At 36.6% G+C, this 22,364-nt stretch overlaps 1 protein-coding gene across 17 annotated transcripts in view; it reads left to right on the top strand.

Annotated features, from left to right (window-relative positions):
- Window positions 1–22,364, top strand: part of LOC126760566 (disintegrin and metalloproteinase domain-containing protein 9) — a 578,909-nt gene that overhangs the window by 5,783 nt on the left and 550,762 nt on the right. The gene's annotated exons all lie outside the window — the stretch shown is intronic.

The raw sequence follows: 22,364 nt of genomic DNA, 5'->3' as shown, positions 1-22,364 counted from the left end.
GATCCTTTTATTCTATTGACGTCTGGATCATTAGACAGTCTGAAAATTTTGTTTTTAAAAAAAGCACACATTAATTGTTACAAAAATTCGAATGTTGTTATTTAATGGGAAGTACAATCCTTCTTTTGCAGGAACGAATTCGATGAACCCAATTTTCGAGTGCTCTTTCCACTAAGTCCAGTTGTATGTGATGAATAGAACGTTTTCTATTTACTTGAGGAAAGTCTGTTTTATTGCTTAAGTGCAATGACTTCAAAAAACCTTATTACATGTTGTCTAATGGTGTTACATCACAATTTCTTGAAACAATCGAATCTCGAAACTTTTCTTGCAATAATTCGGTTGTTGCGTGTAATGTATGGCACATAACCCCGTCTTGTTGGAACCAGATTATGTCAAGATCAACTTCTTCCAATTGTGACTATAAAAAGTTGGTTATCAATGATCTATACCGCTCTCAATTGACAGTAACGGTGTCATCAGCATCATTTCGTTAGAAGTATAGACCGATGATTCCACCAGACTGACAACCACACCAAACTGTCAATTTGGGTGAATGTAATGGTAGTTGATGAATAAATTATGTACTTGCTTTGCACCAGAATCGACAGTTTTGTTTATTTACCGCACCACTCAGATGAAAGTGAGCCTCAGTAGACGATGATTTTCTTAAAAAATCGTTATCGACATAAGTTGTTCCAAAGCAAAATCAGCAAATTCACAACGCTTACGGTGGTTCAATGGTTTCAGTTCTTGAGTGAGAACATTTTTAGATGAATGGAAGCTCAAATCTTTTAACAAGGCACACCAGGTTGTGGTTTGAGACAGTTCCAATTCTTGAAAACTTCTTGGAATCGAAAAATTGTGATCTTCAGCAACACTTGCCTGAACGGCAGCAATATCTTCATTACTTCGGGCCTGAAGTTCACTTTTCAGCATAGAGTCAGTTTGGTAGAGTTGTGAGATGCGTACTCAGAATAAAATTCTGTGGTTAATATAGCAGCTGTTATGAGCAGTTTTCTTTAAATTGAGTTCGAAAAAGTTGTGGAAATACCCGGAAATGGAATCGTTCCGATCTGTCATAACATATATGGTTATACTTGTATGAAAGTTTTTTTAGATCAGACTTTAATTATTATCTATTTGTTTCTAAATGAGCTTTAATAAATTTGACCAAATGTTTGCGAAAACTTGTGACATATAAACGAGTTGGTCTGACAGCTGTCTCCCTCAGTCGTTTTCTGGCCTTTGAATGCTCATTTGTTAATATTAATTTCTGAATTTGGCTGCTTGTGGTTTCGAAACCCATAGAAAGCTTAACACTGGCTAAAACTGGCCATGGCCACATATATGTATCTTGGTAGAATAACATCGAGATAAACCTAAATACACACATACATACATATATAATAGGTAGAGCGCACCATTTGGGCATTTTATGCAAACACTAAATTACCAACTTCACAACGCCGACTGCATTTTAAATTAATTGAACTGATAGCCATTGGAATTTATGCGGCAAATGCGTGCTCGGCCAAATAAAACGAAACAGCAACAACAACACCGCGTCAAATAATGAAATATGTCAGGCGATAAAGTAAATGCAGTGGCAACGGTAAAATAGATATTAGAAATAGAAATAAAAATAAAATAAATATAAACATTTAGCAAAACTCTGTGCGCAGCGCAGCGTTTGGCTGGCGATTGACGTGCCGGTCAAAGTGATAAGCGTAAAACCCATGGCATTGCACAAGCAAACACAGACAGCGGGTGTGAGAGGTGATTTGTCACAAATGCGCACAAATATCAATGCAAGCGGAATGGGAATGTGTGATTGACCATGGTTTTGTGCGAGGGCGGTCTGTAGAGTGTGTGTAGAAATGTGAGAAAACAAGAAACAACGTTAACTTCGGTTGCATTGAAGTTAGAATTCTCTTCACATATAAAACAGTTCCCACAGAAGAACTTAATGTTATAGTGGTTCCAGCTAAAATATTTGTTCAATAATTTTACTCATGTTTCCTGGTAAAATGTATGCCGAATTTCGTGAAGATATCTTCTCAAATAAAAAGTTCTCCATTCAATGTCTGAATTTGGATCGTTCAGTTTCAATGACAACTATAGCCTTTAGTGGTTCGACAAATGAGTAGCTTCTTGGTGAGATAGAGACGTTATCAAAATATCATTGCGGTATCTCGAAAACTGAGGGTCCACAGGTATCTATTATATACTGTACGAAGGAAATATAATAACATTTTTAATAAAATTACAACAAAAGTTGGGCGCTCGGAGCTCTTTTTTACATTTAGTCACTCATTTTATAAATTTTATTTTCACATGCTCCTCAATCATTACCATACCTTTGCACAAACAAATAATTTTCCAACACCAAATCAACCCTGTGTGACTCAGGTTAGAAATTATTCATAGGGATTGTAATTGTAGAATCTTTTTTGATTAGGAAAACTATTTATATACAATCGAAAACCTAAGACACATGTCAGTTTGAGTTTCCTGGTTCTTGTCACGACTTTCTGTTGTAATTTTCTATGAGAAAATAATTTTATTAGTGCTCTTTTTGATTGATTTTGATTTTGAAATTAACTTAATACTAATCTCGATCTTTTTTCTTGTAATAATCCCTGAAGAAATCGATTTGTTTGAGCTCTCATTGGTTAATTTTTGGTATTTGTGTGCCCTCGGTAGGTCTTTTCTAAAGCAAACAGCTCTCGAACTTATCAGTATGAGCTTGTTGATTCTAGGGGTTTTTGTGGTTGGACTACACGAGAACACATGATCGGCTCGAGCCCTCTTCAAATGATTTTCGGTATTTTGTGGTCTCCGTATTCTTTTCTATACTAAACATAGCAGAAACACTCGAGAATGAGCTTGCTGGCCCTACTTAGAACCATTTGTTGCAACGTCACAGGAGAAAATCGACTGCATGCAATTCTGTTTGCATTGTTTCAGTTTTTCCGTGCAATCTCTTCAAAATCATCGAACAGTGTTGCATTTGAAATCACTGTGAATGGAAAAGGTTTCGTCTCTAACCCTTCGAACTGCCCTCGTACTTCGAAATGAGTGTGGAAATATTACAAATGACATGTAATGGTTCCAAACACACAGCACACGTCACTTACGTCCCTGCCTTTGTGTCTGTGCGAAACATTTTATTTGATTAAAGTGCATTACGTGGTTGAGTATTGGTGTCGGTATGTCAGTGTGGTAGTTACAGAGCTTTTAAAGTGACACAAAAGCACTCAGCTGACAACTGTTCCACGCAACTGAGTTTGTTTGTGTGCAAATTGCATGACTTGCAGAGCACATTAGACCCACACATGACAGTTCGATGGACCGTCAAAAGGGACAAAGGGTTAGTTAGCGAGTCTGACAATTGCTTGCAGCCCCTTTAGAATTTTATGCTGTGTCACCTGTTAGTATTTACCGTTAATACTTGTATATACTGTAGGTAGTCACTTCCGCAGACGACAAAGAAAAATAGCGTGTAAAGAAAGCAAAAAAAAAAAAAAATATGAAAAAATGAAAAAAATAATCAGGAAATGACAGCAAATGAAAATCAGTAGAAAAAGTAGTGGAAACCAACATTCTTACAGCCTATGCCACTGCTGCCATAATAGTCTACAACAGCCAAGCATCCATTTAACCGAGTAATCAAACGATGAGCTAACCAATTGGCTGGCCGTACGACTAGAGCTGTCTGTTGCTGAGTCCTGCAAACCTACTCTTGTCAGGCAAACTGCCAACATGTTGCAAGCATACCACATTCTACTATGTGCAACATTATATGAGAGATGAGATTACGTTTTGCTTAACGGTACCACGACTGACACGGAGGACATTGGCTTGAGATGGCCGTCGCCGTCGTCGTCTTTGCCGCCGCCAATTCCTGCTACTCATCATAAAATTAATGATTATGTGGCTGCCATTGTGTTGTTTGCCGCTTTTTGTTGTTGTTCAACATCTTCGTTTAACGTTTTTTCCTGTTACTTTTTCTTTTACTGTCGCCGCTGCTCTTACTTTTACTTTTATTGCTATTTTTCTTATTTTTTATGTTTGCTTCCTGTCTTGCCTACTTTTGTTACCAATACAGGCTTGTATGTATATACTCGTACACATACATACATATAGAATAAATATGACAGTGATAATTATTGTTGAATAGGTAATGTTCGCTGCAGTTGATGACATTATAACGGGTATTGACATACTTACAGCAGCGGCGGGCTGAAAGCCCACGACAGCGCCGCAAAATATATAAAAAAATATACTTCTTCACATATACATACATATATATATATATATAATTATATATATAAAGCATAAATGAAAAAAATCGATTTTGCTTGTCCACTTTTTGCTGCTGGCATGTCACACACATACATGCATACACTTGCACATATACTCGTATTTTATCTCGATTGTCTTTTCATTCTCGTGACTGGCATGTAATCCTTGTCTTTTATGTAACTACACACTTTCATATTATTGCCTATGTGTCTGTGTGTTTGTGTGTTGTCTGTGTACGTCCGTTTAGTGCCGGCTCAGCCGAGTGCCGAGTGTCCATTGCCAGCAGTAAATGTTGATTGCAATGTTAGTCTCGCTGGTGGTAGCGGGGCAGCTGCTGCTGCTGCTGTTGATGTTGGCCTACTCTACTTTCCTGCCTTGGATTAGAGCTTCTCGCTGCTTGTGTTAAATTTTTTTTTTGATTTTGTTCTGCCCTCCATTATTTTGAGCATATTAATTAAAGCGAAATGCCAAAAGACGTACAATGAAGGCTGATTAAATATCTGATTCGCAATTCATATACATATAATTTCTTAAATATATCATAATGTGCTCTGAAAAATTTTATCAGTGTTGAAATTTATAATTTCTGTTTACAAGGTTGCTTTCATCAAATTTAACAACATATAATTATCTTACAAATGTTTTATTTAGATTAATGAGTTACTCTGTCTTTTTTGGCTCTTCATATTGTTGGGTAAAAATAGATGATTTCAGCTGGTTTTTTAATGAAAATACAAATTTAAGGTATGAAAATGATTGCAAATGAATTGCTGGAAGTATTGCCCATCGCTAGTCACAAAATTGACCCATTTTTTGGCCAAGTTCGAATACCAACTGTTCATCTTGGGCTGCTATCCAAGAATGAAGCCATTTTTCAATATCGTCTTGTGAGTGGAACTGCTTCTGAGTCAGACCTTGTGCCTTCGAACAGAACAAATAATTATCAAACTGTAGAATATCTGGGGATAGAGCGAGTGGGGTAGGACTTCCCAGTTTTTGGAGGTAGGTTTTAACGAATTTGACAAGTGAGGCCGTACGTTGTTATGCAGCAGAATCACTTTCTCGTGTCTCCCCTGATTTTGAGGCCATATGAAACTCAAGTTTTAGGGATGAATACCAATGCTGGAGCAAGGTCTTCTTGCTTTTAATAAGGATTCTCATCGTGCAACATCTCCAATTCACCATCTTCGAAGGTTTTTGGGCTTCCTTCACGCGTCTGGTCGTTAATATTGAAATCGCCGGTTTCGGAGCGACACGTTGTTTAACTTGCGGTACCACCTCCATATACTTTTTGGAGTTTTAAGGACCGTTTTTTTGACTGAAAGAAGACTTCCCTCAAATTACGATTATTTTGCAAAAAATCAGACATATTTGAGAAACCAAAAGTAAGTAATAAGATCACTTTTCGTAAGTTTACAGGCGAAGAAAAAACGATATAATAGAAACCAATAATATTGAAACAAAATTTGAGTTTTGGTTATAAAGCGGTTATATATCAGTTATTATGTCTGACAGCGATTTTCGATGTAACGCAGTTTCAGTTTCTTTTCAAATGTCTAGGTTAAGCGTATCACGATTTCGATGTATATATCAAAATTGTTCACCACTTTCTGCTGGAGCCATTTGATGAAAAACAAAGGGAACATAGTGGCGCTCCTAATATTAATTTTAAAATGTCTCTGAAAGATTTCTAAACTTGTAGAGCACTCTTGTTTGGCGCATTTTATTCTTTTTTCATGAAGACTCTTTCTTCAAACTTCGCTTTTTATTGGACCATGCATAAAGAAATCTCCTCAGTATGGAATCCTACATTCGTAAGGCGTTAGACTTTAGGTTGGAGAACACAGAGAAATAGAACTGTTCAATAATGTATACTTTAGACCCTAAGAATAGTGGAAAATAAGTTCACTTTTTGAGAAACTCATTTTGTTGCAATCTGACGCCGATTTTCGGAATACATGATTTCAATTTCGATTCTTATAGTCCATTTACATAAGTAGTATTGTACGAGAACGGTTCGTTAGCATAATTTTCTTTCCGATTTTATATTTTCATAACAATATGAAACTTCTAACATATTATTTATTAAACTCCATTCGATTAAAGAAGCCTGCATGTCTTCGAAAATATTTAACGTTCAAGATCCTGTTCTCGAAGATGCTGGCCTTAATTTTATATATAGGGCAAATCTCGGAAAATCCCTTTTGTTTTTCGAATAAGTAGTTGAATTGAAAGCTACCTCTAATTTAATTATATTTATCTTATTTCAACTGCAGGTTTTACTTTAATAATGCGAGATACCGTGGCTCACAGCTTGTTTCATGCATGTGAAATTACAAAATTTTAAATGCTATATATTGACAACAAAAACACATATCGAAATAATTCGAACTCCTGGTTACTTATACGAAGGTGTAGTTTATATACAAGTAAGATACTCCTTTTATTATTTTTTACTTATTAATTATCAACTTAAAAAAAACAGAAACTTAAACAACTATTTACTAAACTTATGCAGTGCTTACAGATGCTATTTTCCAACAAAGACCATAAAATCTCGATCAGGTTCATGTCGTTTGGATGGGCCAGTGGATTTATCAGATGTGGATATTTCCATATTAGCCAGGTCGATGTTTTGTTTTTAGGATCGTTATCTTGATGATACTCGAAATTTTGACGTATTCAAGTTTCTCGGCACTTTGGATTAAATTTTCTTTTAATACATAAAGCCATCATGATCAAAGACCAAATTTCCAACGACGGCTGCAGACATACATGTCCATACTGCCCCCCAGCATGTTTAACAGTTGGCCAAAAGTTACAACTCTGAAGCTCTCAGTTTTGGGTTTCCGCCACACGTAAGCCATTCCATCTGTGCGGAAAAGGTTAAATTTTGACTGGAAAATTCAACTCGGGTTGGTCGGTTTTATTTTGTTAATGATTGGCTTCTTATGGGCTACTCAGCCACTGAAGTCAAGCGCATGTGTTTCCCGATACACAGTTTCAGCACAAAATAATTTCCTCAGCTGCTCCTGAATCTCTATAGTTAGCTTTGGAACTGATAGCTTCGGGTTTTCTCTAATTTGGGGCACAATTAAACGCTCGCCACGTTCATTGCAATTTTATTAGGTGCATTTCGGTCTTTATTTTGAATGCGACTTTCATGTACGAAACGCCCAATTACATTTTGAAATGCCGAACTACTTAAATTTACCATCTGAGTAGTTTTTTGCAGCGATTTTTCATTTCTGAAAACGTTTATAACCAATAATTAGTACACTGATAACTCGACACTCAAAAGCATACTGAAACTGGCTTCAAACTTTTACTGAATGCCAGTTTTAAGAATTAGAAATGCCTAGTGCCGTTACCCACGCAACTGGCTTGCGCTAAAACATAGACGCGTACATGAAAAAAGCTGCCTAATTGTCATTATTTTCCATTTTATGGCAAGATAAACTGATAAGTTTAATCTGCATTAAATAAGCTATGAGCCACTGTATATTCTCACAATTCGGTTTCAATATTTTCAATTTGAAGACAATACTTAGTATAACTATAGTATACTTTTCGGTCATTGTTGGCAAATGAAAAATGCTCGATGATCTTCTTTCAATAATACATTTTTTATACTCTAGCAAGCAATATTCTTTAAGCTAATGCTATAAAACTTTCTGGAAATCAATCACTATTGGACCATATCAACCATTAAAGTTTCTTTCTCACTATGTTTAGACTGTGACAAGCTGACTTAATGAACTCTTCATAGGTATTTACACATATTATAGCCTTAAGAAGCAGGTATCAAAATTACAGAGTAAAATTTTAGTTTAAAATACATATACGTATATTTGTTCCAGGCTCTCAGCCAATTTATGGAGATACTTGTAATGTTAAATCAGTCGTAATATTTTAAATGAAAATTTTGATCAATTTGAGGATTTAGATTTTACCACTGTTTAGCTGAGACGGAAAAACACTGCCTCGTGATAGTAATTTTTAATTTATATAATTTATTATGTGTGACCTGGTCTACGAAAAGGGGGCTTAGGTGTCAAAAAAAAAGAACAATTAATGAGATAACGAGAAACTGACGATTATTTTTAACAGCTTTTCCCAGAAAACTAGTTTTCGCACCTAAGCCCCCTTTTCGTAGACCAGGTCACATATATTTATTAAAGTAAATCTTAAGTAAGGTTTGTGACTGCGCTAAGACTTGCGTGCGCCTGAATGTAGGCCATGCTATTGCGTAATTGCTTCTCTCATGAGAAGCATTGTCTACATTTAGGCTGCTTTTGGAAATGTATGCGAAAAATCAGTAAGAAAAAGTTAATATCCGCACAAAATATATGTACTGCCCATTAAGAACGTTTTGTGTAATATTATCGTTTTTTTAAATCTAAAAATAATTGAAGACGCCGTCGAGTTTATTTAGATACCTTCTTTGCATTATTAGGGAACACTAAGTGATTTGTAATATTTCCAGCGTACTTTGCACTATTTGCCCCAACAAACATGCGTTTTAATAACAATTTAAGCCTTCTGTGCTGCAACTACTTGCAGAGCACAGCTCCAGTCTACTGCAAGCTGATAAAAATGAAGTGGAAAAAGTGCCAAAAGGACGCGTTGCACACACTGTGTGCAACAAATGTGAGGAGCCCTTAAAAATGCAATGCAAATTGGCTGCCAAACGCCAGCAAAGTCATCGTTGTCGTTAGTGCAACTTTTCGCATGATTGGCTGCCGCATCGAATCGTATTATAAAATTGAATACTTTTGAATATATTTTTGCATGCGCCAAAGAAAGCCGGTGGCAGCAGCAGCATAAGCAGCTGCAACAGCAAGTTGCCGAATTGCATTACAGCGCTGCGTATTCATGCCACCGCCAGCGCTTTCCAAAGTGAAATGTCTGCGTAAGAGAAGTGTGAGGGAAAAACGCAAATCAACAGCAAAGATGCAAAATTTTTTGAGGGCAGTAAGAAGAGTGCAAAAAGTTATAAATAAATCCACGAGTAAGTAAGGAAAACTTATAACAAGCCAAAATCATGCAAACAAGCAAACGCAAGCAGCGCCCCGCCGCCAGCTGCTGCAGCGACTGGCTTCAGCTGCCGGTGGTGGGTGGTTGGTGGTTGGCGGTTGTGCTCTTGCATAGCACGACCCAACATGGCAAATGTTATTGAAACTTTTCTCATATCTCTGCGATCGATTGTTATCTCTCGCTGCAGTGTGCCGCTGTGGCTTAAGTACAACCATGGTATCAATATTACTCCGTTACTTCTTTTGCCTTCTCACTTCACCTATTTTCACTTGGCAGTTCTTGCGCTTAGCGTGCTTTTGTTTTTGTTTCTGCAGGTTTTTGCGTTTGTGTGCAAGCGCATTTATTGTTTTCGAAAGTTATATGTCTTTTGGCATTGTTGCACTTTGGTGTTGCAATCGAAGCTGCACTGCAGCTTGCCCATTTTGTATTACAATGCGATATCGCCATTTTTTTCCTTTTTTTGCTCTCTGTGTGTGTGTATGTGAATTATAATCTTCATGTTTTTTGGATATTTTTGGGAATTTTAAAGTTTGTTGTTGCAAACACAAAATCTTCGCTTCTTCTGTTTCAGTGATTTTCTCTTAATAACTTCGTTCGTGGTATATATTCATTAGATCATTAATATTCGTTGAAGTTTTATGTAGAAACAAATTTTGGATGAGGGGACTGATACCTTCATAAATAATATATTAAAAATGTTAAAATATTTTGCAGGAATTTAAAAAAACGTTTCTGCTTTATGTGGCAAGCTCACAAGTACAGATGAAGGACAGAGTTTATCTCGAAAGAAAGGTAGCCTAATATTCTTCGAGAGCAGTAATATGCTTTAATTATATACCAGTTCAAGAAGAATGAAGAATAGTTGGAATTCTCCCTCTCATCTCTAAATGCCAATGGATGTCAACTTCTTTTCTATTGATTCCTAATCTGATTAGTGTTATTCAAAATACGTTCATTACTCGACGGTTTTCAATTAAAATAAATAAAGTTCACGGTGTTAGGTCTCTGGAGTTTTTCCTTTCTCTCTATAATCCATATTTTAAAAGCTCAAGAAATGGTTTCTGCATTTATCATTATTAAAATTGCATCATGAGACAGAAAAACACTTTTTAAGTGATTTTTTTGAAAAAGCTTTTGCTTAATAAATGCATAGAAATAAGGTTTAAATACTGAATTTAAAATACTTTAAAAATCAGCTATACATTTTTAATGATTTTGAAAGATTTTCGCGTGGTTGATCTCCAAGAAGACCTCCAAAACAACGCGTCTGGCGATGAGAAAGATTTTTCAGCTTAAAATTATCTTATATTCCAAATTCAAATATTTGATTTTAAACAAAAGGACGGTTTATTTTTTTCAAAAAAGTCTTCTTTTGTTTGGCCTAAGTTCTTCTATTCATTACCTAATAAATATCTATATCAAAGAATATCGAGTTAAAGTTTAAAGTCGATCGGTCTAGCCGTTTCCGAGAATTTTTCCTCGCAAGACTTCGGAAAATAATATCTACTTAACGTATATGGATTCGTTATAAGCCAAAACAAATTTCGATTTTTCAAAATTCACAACCTAATGTCGCATTCATATATTAGTTAAGACAATATATTTGTTGAAAAACCACGAAAGAGCATCGATATCTTTTTAGCAGAAGACAAGCTTGAATTTCAGTCAACAGTAACTCAACTACCTTTACATTTATTACATTTTATAAACTAATTCTTTTTCGCTTTTGGTCAAATAATCGGTGACAAGTGTTTAATAACAATAATGTTGGATTCTGAGCAATTTTTGGTCGCGAGTCATATGTAATGTAATGTTTACTTGTTATATATTTCTATTTTATATTAAAAAGCACAGGTTTTTAATTATCGCAGCACATTCCTCTCTATCTCTCGCTACATCTATGAGGTTGCCAATGTTCTGAAATCCTGTCCATTGTCGAATGTTTCGAAGTCATGAAAGTTGTTTACGGCCAATATGATTTTCTTTGTTTTATAATCTTTAGCAACTCGCTATTGCGGTTCACTCTTCTCAAAACTTCACTGTTTATAATTCTATTTGTCCATGGAATTTTTAGGATTCTTAATAATTAGAGAAATATTTTTCAATATTGTCAGGAAGCTAAAATACCAGCAAAGAAAATAAAATCAAATATCTTCTACAGGAAAAATAAAATTTGGCTCCTTATCTCTGTATCGTTGCTTTGTATTTCGTATACGTATTTCGTATATGCTTATCAGGTTTACATATCTGGCATAACTTGTTAAGTAACCACGCTAAATAATGCCAGAATAACCATAGTTTTGTGAATATGAAAGTAATGTTGAACGTAAAAGACGTTGCCTACCTTAGGATTTTCTATCTAAGACACATACCAAACGGCAGACAATCGAAATATAATGTAATAATTAAGCCTCTAGGGATTCTATTTATTTCAAAAAATATATTTTCGCTATAGTGTCTGAAGAAAGTGTGTATTATTATTAAAATAATGTAAATTATTATTATCCATTCATTTAGTAGATTCTTAATATCCTTAATGTCTATATACCATATAAAAAAATTACGTACTGAAACGATTTATGTAAAATTGGGTACATTGTTTCCAGTTGCATAAATTGGATATAGTGCTCTTAAAGCAGAAGCCACTGAGTCCAAATTTCGGTAGTCAATTTTAATAATTTCGACTCGTTGGATCGTATATCTTTCCATGATGAAAAGGTTTGCCACCTCACTGAAGAGGAATGTCAAAAGAGCGGAAAAAATATGGTGTCGTTTGCTGTCTACTTTTGTACAAAATCCGTTATTTAATATATTCAATAGGCCGCAGAAAGAAAACCGAGACTTGTTGAGGGCATAGGGTAAGAGGCCTTTGAACCATAAATTTATTCATATTATATTTTATTTATTTTGAGAAAAATTAGTTTCATTTCACCATATGAATATTTTTCCTTGATGCTACATGTGCCCGCGTACAATATGAAAACTCGTGGAAAGAGTCCCCAAGAAACATTGATCCTGGTTTCAAAAAATTTAATTTTTTAATGAATAGTGACCGCTGGCCAGCATTAGTAAAATATTGCTGTGAAGCACACGGCTCCCATAAGAATTATCGGCCTCCGTCTTTGCCCATTTTTGCTGTATTCTGTATACCATAGCTACAGCGACGTGCGACCGCATCTTCGTGTAGTTTATATATTATTTCGATGTATGTTGTGAGTTATTTGTTGTTTGAAAGAATCTTTCAGTTTGTAATGAATTTAGAAAATAATGCTATTGCTGGTTTTTCTCTGTTACTTTTTTCATTTTTATTTTCTATCGGGCCGCACACTTCTAATTATTTTATATAAGCCTGAAGCTTAAAAAGTCAGAAAACCACTTTCAACTTTCCAAACATCCAGCTAATAGATATGCCAATCAAAAAACACACACCTCACTTCATCTTACTGTTTACTTAATACCTGTACAAAACCTGTAAATCTAGTGCTGCCTCCAAGTTATTGACCAATTGACTTTTACGCCAAACTGTTAAAACAATACCGGGGAAAAAACGAAGAAGCCAAAGCAAACATGCGAAGCTCATCCGCACATCATCACTATTTTATCAGCGTTGTAAAAAATCTTGATACACTGAAGTAGTTTTTGAGCTTTAATTCTTTACTTAACACGAGTTTTATGCACTCCAGCATGGCGCATATTATCCTGCCGTCACAGGAACTTCAATATTTTTTAATCACTACTTTTTTATTGACAATTACTCACACCTTGTAATGCCTTTGGCACTGCTGTTGCCGTTGTTTATTGCATATGCGCCATGAAAAATACAACCCAAGTATATATATGTGTGTGTGTTATTCCTTCTGCTCCTGCACACTCACACACTCGCCGGTGGGGCCAGCTTGCGAGTCAACTGTTGCGTGATTACGTGGCGTATGAGTAATTACATTGTCTGAGTGTGTGTATAAAGAGCAGCGCATGTGTGCACGAATACTGCATATGTGTATGTGTGTGTGTATATGTATTCACTAAAAAAGTGGAATGAAATGAAAAACAAACGCCATAAAAATTATTGCAACAATTTACTTGAGAATTTAATTTACTTCACCTGCGCTGTTTTATTGCCAGCAAAAAGTGTCTGCGCTTTAAGCTTACCATTGCTTTTAATTTGTGTCTGTGTGTAGGTGAGTTGAAGCAGCAAATAGACAAACGAAGACGTAAATGATGTAAAAATATAATTTAATTAAAAAATGCTGTAAATTTAATAGAAAAGAGATAGAGAGTCACATTCATTGCGACCATCGGTATAAAGTGTGGAAAGTATAAGGGAACGATTCTAGATATTACGCACCCGACTATGAGAGAAAAATGTTCAAAACTTTAGAGACCTAAAAAATCTTTATTACCTAAAAAATCAACCTTTTCTTAATATTCTTGAAAATTGTTTTTCTAATAATTAGTGTCTTTCAATATATTAATGTAGGTTGTCCATTAATTTCTCCACTCGCTAGAGGTTGGCAAATAGAAGACTCCAGTATTTAATTCTTAGGCTTCTTATCTACTTCAGGAAAATCCAGTAATTAACTGATGTGCAAAAAAAAAAACAATTTCAAGCAACAAATTTTGCTTGAAGTGCTTGAAAATTAATTTCTTATAAGTTGGAGATCCGGCCTGCACAAAGGAAGAAGATTTTTATCGAACACTTAGTAATCATCAGCTCTTACTGTTTGCGGCTTCTAGAAGAGCCTTTCATGTTGCGTTCTGGTGATTAACGTCCAAGTCAAGATTGCAGCTGAGACTAATGACAAAATTGTTGCCTCTATAAAGTTTCTTTAACAGTTCCTGATATTCCGCCAATAAACATAATGGTAGGGTAGTAGGCTGTAGTATGGGCACGTGATCATGATTAGAAGACTTGCTTGAAGGAGAAATCTACATTCTTCTGAATATCCAATATCTAATAAGTTACACGAGGAGAGTTCCATTGCCTTGAAATGTATCTAGAAGTACAAAGTGGAACTCATCCTTGGTACTGTAAAACTTTAAGAAGAGTGAAAATAGTAACTTCAGCTAGCATTGACCGTTTATAAACTAGGAAATCGTGACGCCTACCAGAAGTACATATATTTAAGTTCCAAAATTGTTATGAGATCTCACTTTTCCTTGTAGTTTAAACTCAGTTCTCTTAAAATGCATTGAAGAACACTTAAGGGTGATTTTGGTTTTGGCTCTGCCGAAGAGAAATTTCTTTTATAACATGCAATTATTTAGAAGGAACACGAGAATGGAGAACTGACGAAGGAAGATAAAATCAAGAGATGGATTCAGCATTTTTTTAGATTAAAATGGGTAGACTCTGAAGAATGCAGTTTTTTTATTTAGGTATAACTTATGTAGAATGAAAAGAATACTCAAAAGACAAGGTTAGATGCGCGTTGGACTCGCATGCGGTAGAACTGCCGGAGCTGTTTGGAAGACGAGTATAATGGGAAAGCTCGAGCTCAGAGTACTTCGAAGCTTGTGTCTTAATAGATTTATCAGTTGTTCCGAACATATCATTATGGCGGTAACATGCCCTACTAGGAATCTCAGTTGTATATACGAGGGCAGCTAAGCATCTATCACAATAATTTGAATTCGTCTAATTGAAGTAAAGCAGAGTATGATCTGATTGAGGTTTCTTTGTGTGACCAAATACATAAGTCTACCGATAATTTTTAGGTAGGTCACACATTTTCTTCCGTTTACGTGGTTAGAGCCGACTTAACAACAGCACGCCAGTCGTTTATTTATTTCGCTATTTGACGCCAATTAGAGATTTCAAGTGTAGCCAGGACCTTCTCCACCTGATCCTTCCAACGAGTAGAGATCTTCCTCTCCCTCTGCTTCTATCGGCGGGTACTGAATCGAAAGTCTTCAAAGCTAGAGTATTCTCTTCCATCCGGACAACATGACCTAACCAGCACAGCCGCTGTCTATGAGCTATGTTAATGTCGCCGTATATCTCGTACGGCTCACCGTTCCATCGAATGCGATATTCGCCGTGGGCAATGCGCAATTGAACATACATACATCTTCAGTAAAATCTTTCTCTAAGGCTCACTCATCAGATGATGTCATTATCCATGCCTCCGCACCATATAGCAACACGGAAATGATGAGTTACTTGTAGAGTTTGGTCTTTCTTCGTCGAGAGAGAACTTTACTTCTAAATTGCCTACTCAGTCCGAAGTAGTACCTGTTGGCAAAAGTGATTCTGCGTTCGATTTCAAGCTTGAGTAGCTCATCCTCTTTCACATTTTCTCCCTACTGATCATTCAAAAATTGCAGACTTTCGCACTTGTTGCTAATATTTAAACATTTCTTGATTTAAATGGATGTCCATGTAAGAAAAGTTATAATTCCGTCATAAAAGTTGCTTTACTATTTCAGTCCAAACTCGTCTATGGAAGAGAGCGAGATAACGGATACAATTAAAAAAAAAAAACAAAAGATTTCGCAAGTGTAGTGAGCTCCTATCCCTCAGAAAAGTGTAGCTTTTAGTAGTGGTAGGCGTTCTAACCTTACAATTTTCCATCGGGATTCATGTCTTGAAGTTGAAAATTGTACCTGATGCCAGTTGCTTGGAAGAAAAAGATATAAAAACAACCAAACACTATTTTCTCGAATGTCCCGTCTTGGTCAGAAGAAGGCTAAAATACCTCTCACTCATTTAAACTACAAAATGAAATGGCAGAAATAGAAATGAAGCACGGATTTATGTTAGAACAAAGGCACTTTGTCGGGGGCAACAATCCAACCACAACAATTTTGATCTGACTTCACAACGGGCTGTATATAGCGGTCTAAGTATGATTCCTCGCCACCTGTCGGATCAGTAATCCAATCTAACCTTACATTGCAGTGTTTGAAGACGATTTCAGTGAATACTTAGAACAAAAGACACCAACATTCGTCTTCAATTAAGAAATATATCAACAAAAATGCCATATAATTCCGCTAAGTAAATATGAAATGAGCATGAAAGCTGTGTACAAGCAATTTAGCTCAACACTCGCTTGCAATTAGCGGCAAAACAAAATCACATGGCACTAAAAACGACAAGCCCAGCTCAGCTGAATGTCCTTTAGAGCCCGAATGTCTACGCAGGCAGAGCCCTGCACCAAACTAAATAGCATGCAATTGGCGCAGCTGTTGCTGCAAGCGATTGATAACTATTGTCGAGATAAGTGCCTTTCGAGCTGCTTCTGCTACTGCTACCGCTTTGCTTTCGCCTTCTTCGTTATTACTTCGTGCTCATATTCTGCGGCAGTCTTCGGCACAAGGCAAACCTAATTATTTTCAGTCTCGCCTTTGTCGCACAATGCCGCCTGTCAGAAGGTTGCCTTGGCAGCTGTCCGTTGCCAGGCTCTTACGACTACTCGAACGCGCCGCACACGGCGAACGGACGATCGGAGGCCGGCAAAGGCATGGTGCCTTGCATGCTTGGCTGGTTGGACGGTCTTAAGTAAGCTTGAAATTAAATTTGCGTTATTACCGTCGCTGTCTCCAATGCAGCTGTTGTTACTGCTGTCATTGCCACTACCTCGACGGCTGCTGTGCCCATGCTTCCACTATCGTCATCGTTGGCCGTTCTTTGTATAGCGAGTGCTGACACTCGGTTGGCTGTAGCTGGTGTTGAACCTCGTTGTTATTGTGGCATTTACATGCACTTTCATTTATTGTAAATTGCAATTGCCTGTGCAAGTGGGCCGCGTAAAAAATCGTTAATACACCTACGATGTATCTGTGGATCAAAATATGAATGTCTATAGTACAGGGTTTTCCAATCGGGGTAGACCATTGTTAAGAATAACAGTTGGCATTTAGGTGTCTTCGCTGAGTTTAGAAAATAAGTTTCCTTTGGCAGGTTTGGTGGGTGATGAGTTCCGGTATTGAAATTCCACGATCTTTGGAAAACAATTTTTTAAGAAGATCTTTGGGATTTAGGAATGCATGTCCCTTGGGAGTTTGGGATTCTTAACATACCGCTTGACCAATTTGCGACAATTTCGCTCTATCTCATTAACTAGAGATAAAACTAGCTCGGTTCGGTTTTTAATGACCAAGTTCTTATGTACCGATTTACCCCAAATACCGCCATTACTTCTTTAGTGGAATTCTCTACAAGTAGAATGCCCAAGAACGACTCAGTTTTCGAATTTAAGCTTATGAGATCGGCAGATATTATCCAAAAGTAGGAGACTATGCAGGCTTTTGCAGTTCTTATGAATTTCCCGTCGGGTTATAGGTTCAGGAGCTTCGAAAAAGAGATTGAATCAAGTTTAGCTGCTTGTGTCGTTTCAAAGTTGACTCTTTATGACGTCTAGAGTTTTTTTCAATTCTTCAAAGTGTCTAATTTGCTCGACAGCGACTTTTAAAGAACTTTTAATTGCTTCAATGTCGTCCAGACATCTTTGTAGGTGTTAATATCTGCTCAAAGTGGGCTAAGAAGCGGAACACCGCGACGGAGGTTACTAAGAACTCACCTTTGATCTCTTAAAATCTTTGGTGAGACCATTACTTAATAGACGCCTACATCGTGAACTAATATTACGTTAGTTAAGGTTAAGCGGTTGCTAACCGCTTCGGTGGGCACGAGGGTCTCATATGAACAGTTATGTCAAAACCAAAACATAGAAAAATATGATATGATATCCGAAAGATTTCAAACTCAGGATTTACGAAGTAGCCTAAGGATTTAGGATAATAAATTTACATATATTAACTTTCAGGCCGTTTCCAAGTCGTTGAGACCTATTGCAATAAAGATCACTTAGAGCTCATTTAACATGTACGATCTTATGTCATGGATTAAGTAGCTTGCGTGAAAATAAGTTTCGCAGATATGAAGACGGTTTCCCGAAGACGGTATTCAGTGTTACGAATCCAAATGACAGCATATTGAGCAGATAAGCACCCAAAAATGACTTCGGTGAGGCCGTCAATTCAAAAATCGGCGCATAGTTTGGAAGGCTTTTGAAGCCCAGTATAACCTTCCACTGCAAAGCGCCTGTATTGCGAAACCCGTTACTTGTATTCATTACTGTTATAAGCGACAATAAGCGGCGGCCATCAGGCACAGGCAACGCTTGCCTGCATTATTGGAACGAGTAGTTGCATAAATAAATATTCATACACACATACATACATGACGATGTCTATATAGATATGTATGCATGTATGTTTGCATATTTTGTAGTTGTATCGCACATTTGTCATGCCCAGCGCGTGTTCGCTCTTCTGTTGCTTGTTTACCTTGCCGTAATGTTTACTCTACCAACACACATACGCACAACCGCTCACCTACACTAATGCACTACTACAGACGCATGTCAGCATTTCATTTTTCGCTCTGCATAAATTACGGTAAATATATTTTCGCATTGCATTTATTTCAATATACTTCAACGTGCATTTATTTATGGTATGCACACACACACACACAAACAGATATGCATTGCCAATACAGGTGTGTGTGTGTGTGTGAAAATACATTAAGTGTCGCATTTGTGGGTGTTTGCCGCATACACCTGCAAAGCTCTTTACCACTTTATACTCCAGCGCTATTTCTGTATGCTTTCACCGCACACACACACAAACACGCCGCGGCACCGCCCACCAGCTTTTGGCGCGGTGCAAACAAAGCTAGCGTCCGCTTGCAAAGCGACAATTTTATGAATTTTATTCGTGTCCAAGTGCTTTTTATCGTGTCATCATTCGTCGCTGGTTGATCGACCGCTCTTTGGTTGGTATTACACTGTCCTTCATTACTTGCTATACATACACACGCACTTGTATTTTGAGCGTGTGTATGTGTTTGTGTTTGTGCAGTGTACACATTTGTATCGATCAACCACATTGGTCCGTGTCGTTGTAAACATCATTATTGTGCGGTAGATACTCCGTTGGGCTTTCATAGAAATAATATTCGCTGCAATAATTGCATGTTATTGCTGTTGATTTTGTCGCACGCTGTTGTTGTTGGCTTTTTTTACAGTGTTTTTGTTTGATATTAAGTTTTCATGCAATTGTCCACTTAATTGTTTCATGACTTTGACCGTATAATTTAACTGACTGCCGGAATCTTTAAAAAGATAAAATGGCTTTTAAAGTTGTAAGAAAGTTTTATGGCACAAAATCTGTAAAAAGTAACGACAATAACGACATTTTGTATTTGATTACGAAAAATATTGGACTTTAGCTGGTCACAAATATTTGTATTGATATAATCGGTTTTTTCGTTTTCTCTTTAGATGGTTGAAAATGCTTATGGTACGGCGTAGGGACGGTGTGATTTTGACTGCTCGTGGCGGCCACGTTTGTAAATGGATTTGTTGTCAGTGTTTGGTGGTGTCATTTCATCGTGTCACGTTTCAATTTGTTACAACGCTTGGAATTTATCCAAGATTATTACGCAAATTCACGTTCTCCGGCTCGCGCCAAATCCGATCCACTCATATGAGACCCATTTCGGCTTATTGGCTTCGTCAACCAAAAAATTGTCGCAATTGTGTTCTCAAATCCTTGTGGGGCTCAGGAAACGTAATTGCATACTCATAAACTGACCGTTTGGTGCGGATTGTGGTATGACGGCATCATGGGACCTTATTTTTTTCGAAATGAGTCAGATAATATAGGGCCATATAATAGGATGTTGACCGACTTTTTTCCCATAATTTTATGAAATCGAGGCGGTTTATATCTGTTTCCAACAAGACAGTGTGGTGCCTCCTGTTTCGCGTGTAAGCATGAACACATAGCCCAGTCAAATGGTCGCCAAAGATCAAGCGTTTTAATTCTCCAGATTATTTTCTCTGGGATTGTAATAAATAAAAGGTTTACGTCAATCAACCAGAAATGTTAGAGGAGCACAAAGACAATATTCAGTCCACTATAGCCGAAAATCTGCACCGGGTCATCGAAAATTGGCGTAAACGGATGGAGATGTGCATACGGAGCCGTAGTTGCGATTTAACCGATATTTTGTTTCGATCATAAATGGCATACAATTATCCGAATGACAAAAAAAGGCAGAGCCCATTTTGACAAAATGACACTTTTGACAAAACACTTTTATTTTATTTTAACATCACGCCTTACTTGTTGGTAAACCCTTTATATAGCTTATTCTTCTTAGCATGAAGCCAACACATTGTGTTTTTTTTTGTAAACGAAGCGCCAGATTCCGAACAAATAAATTAAATTTTTATCTTAAGAGATGGATAAAAATGTTCAGATTAGGATTTTTCTGATATTTGTCTGTTTTCAGGGCTGTAAAAAAACTATGCACTGAAAACGGAGGCCTGCGTGGTCTATAATATATCTATGGATGTTTCGAAAAGTGTTAGGCCTGTTTGTAAGAGGTTGTTTGGGTGATTAAAAATAGACAATATGTACCATTGAGTAGATTGCTAGTAATACTTAATGCTCCTAAATGTATGCAACATTTTTCTTTTATAAAAACGTTGCCTACATTTAGGGTGATGTTAAAATTACAAAAGTTGGAGGAGAACCTATTATTTAAAGGAAAAGGTTGCATAAAAGTAAAAAATACAAATGTTTGAATGATGAATAAATGATTCATAACGAGAAATGAGGGCACAATATCTCTCTTAAATCATTATATGAGTTTTATTCCGACAAATCGCGGTAATTAATCACTCTTTCAATAGAGGTTATAAAATATTTCTCTTTCAAAAAATCTTCATAGAGAAAAGTTATAATTTTTTATAAAATATTTCACATTGTCACCAGAAATATCTTCGAGCAACGAAACATAATCGCTCGAAATTTCGATGCATTTAACTGCCATAAAGGCGACACCGTTACATATACTTTATAAAAATAAATAAATAAGCCCTTAAATAACGGATACACGAAACTTTGCATTTACAATAATACACTCATCGTCACGCTCATTAACTGTAAACATTTCATGCTGACATCACGATTTGCTTACTCCTACGGGCGCTCGCTCAAATAACGTGTTGAATGCGAGCGGTAAGTACCGTTGCATGTGTGCATGAGTGACCGTTGCGGAAATGGCGGCGGACATGCCGAATTGGCGGCAACACGTGAATTACATTAAAATATTTTGCATAACACTTATTTGTGTCGTTTGAAGGGTTTCGTCCGTTTTCACGCTTCATTTCGGCTTCCACGCGATGAATTACCAACCCGGAGGTGTTTTTTGTTGTTTTGGTTTTATTTGTTTGGCATGTGATGACGGTGTGTCAGGTGTGCGGGACACCATTTAATGTATCTCAAGTGGTCATTACATTCGTTCATTTATTAAATTGAATATTAATGTTATTTTTGTAAAACGATTCCTCATCTTCTTCTGCATTAATCAAGAGTTCTATCAAGGGACATCTTTTGTTGTATTGCTTATGTTAATTCTGTTGAGTGGAGCCAGTGCACGTGTCCTGCTCGTTTGTTTTCTTCTTTTCTTACGCTTGGTTGGTTTTTAAAAATCTTATAGATAATTTAAGTTTTTTATCGTATATTTTTCAGCAGAAATCTTATTGAATATTCGACTTTAAATTAATCTCCAAATATTTTTATTCTTTTCGGATCAGTTGTGATTTATACATACTCGAAGTTGTTTTCGCAAAACTTTATTTTTAATTTTGACGGTCTGCATTAAGTCGGTTCATTACAAATATTGATTGCTCTTAGTCCTCTATGCTGATCCATTGATTTTCGATAAGAATTTCAGTTTTTTTTAAGCAAAGGACTTAGAATATATATATGTACATATATACTAGTGGATCTGCCCTCGCGTTGCTGTAGTATATAGTACATTTTATGCTATTATTCATATATAATACTTAATAAATATCAACAAATTGTAAGACTGGCCAACGTGCATGGTTAATGAAGATGTCCGCTTAACAGAGCGTCCATTTAATAGAGCTTTTTACTATCCTATCTTCTAAGTTGGTTCGAACTGCACACAGTGAGCTAAATTTTGCTGAAATCGG

The sequence above is a fragment of the Bactrocera neohumeralis genome, chromosome 5, assembly GCF_024586455.1.
Source record: "Bactrocera neohumeralis isolate Rockhampton chromosome 5, APGP_CSIRO_Bneo_wtdbg2-racon-allhic-juicebox.fasta_v2, whole genome shotgun sequence".
NCBI classification, from domain to species: Eukaryota; Metazoa; Arthropoda; class Insecta; order Diptera; family Tephritidae; genus Bactrocera; species Bactrocera neohumeralis.
This window is presented reverse-complemented; position numbering and strand designations above follow the sequence as displayed.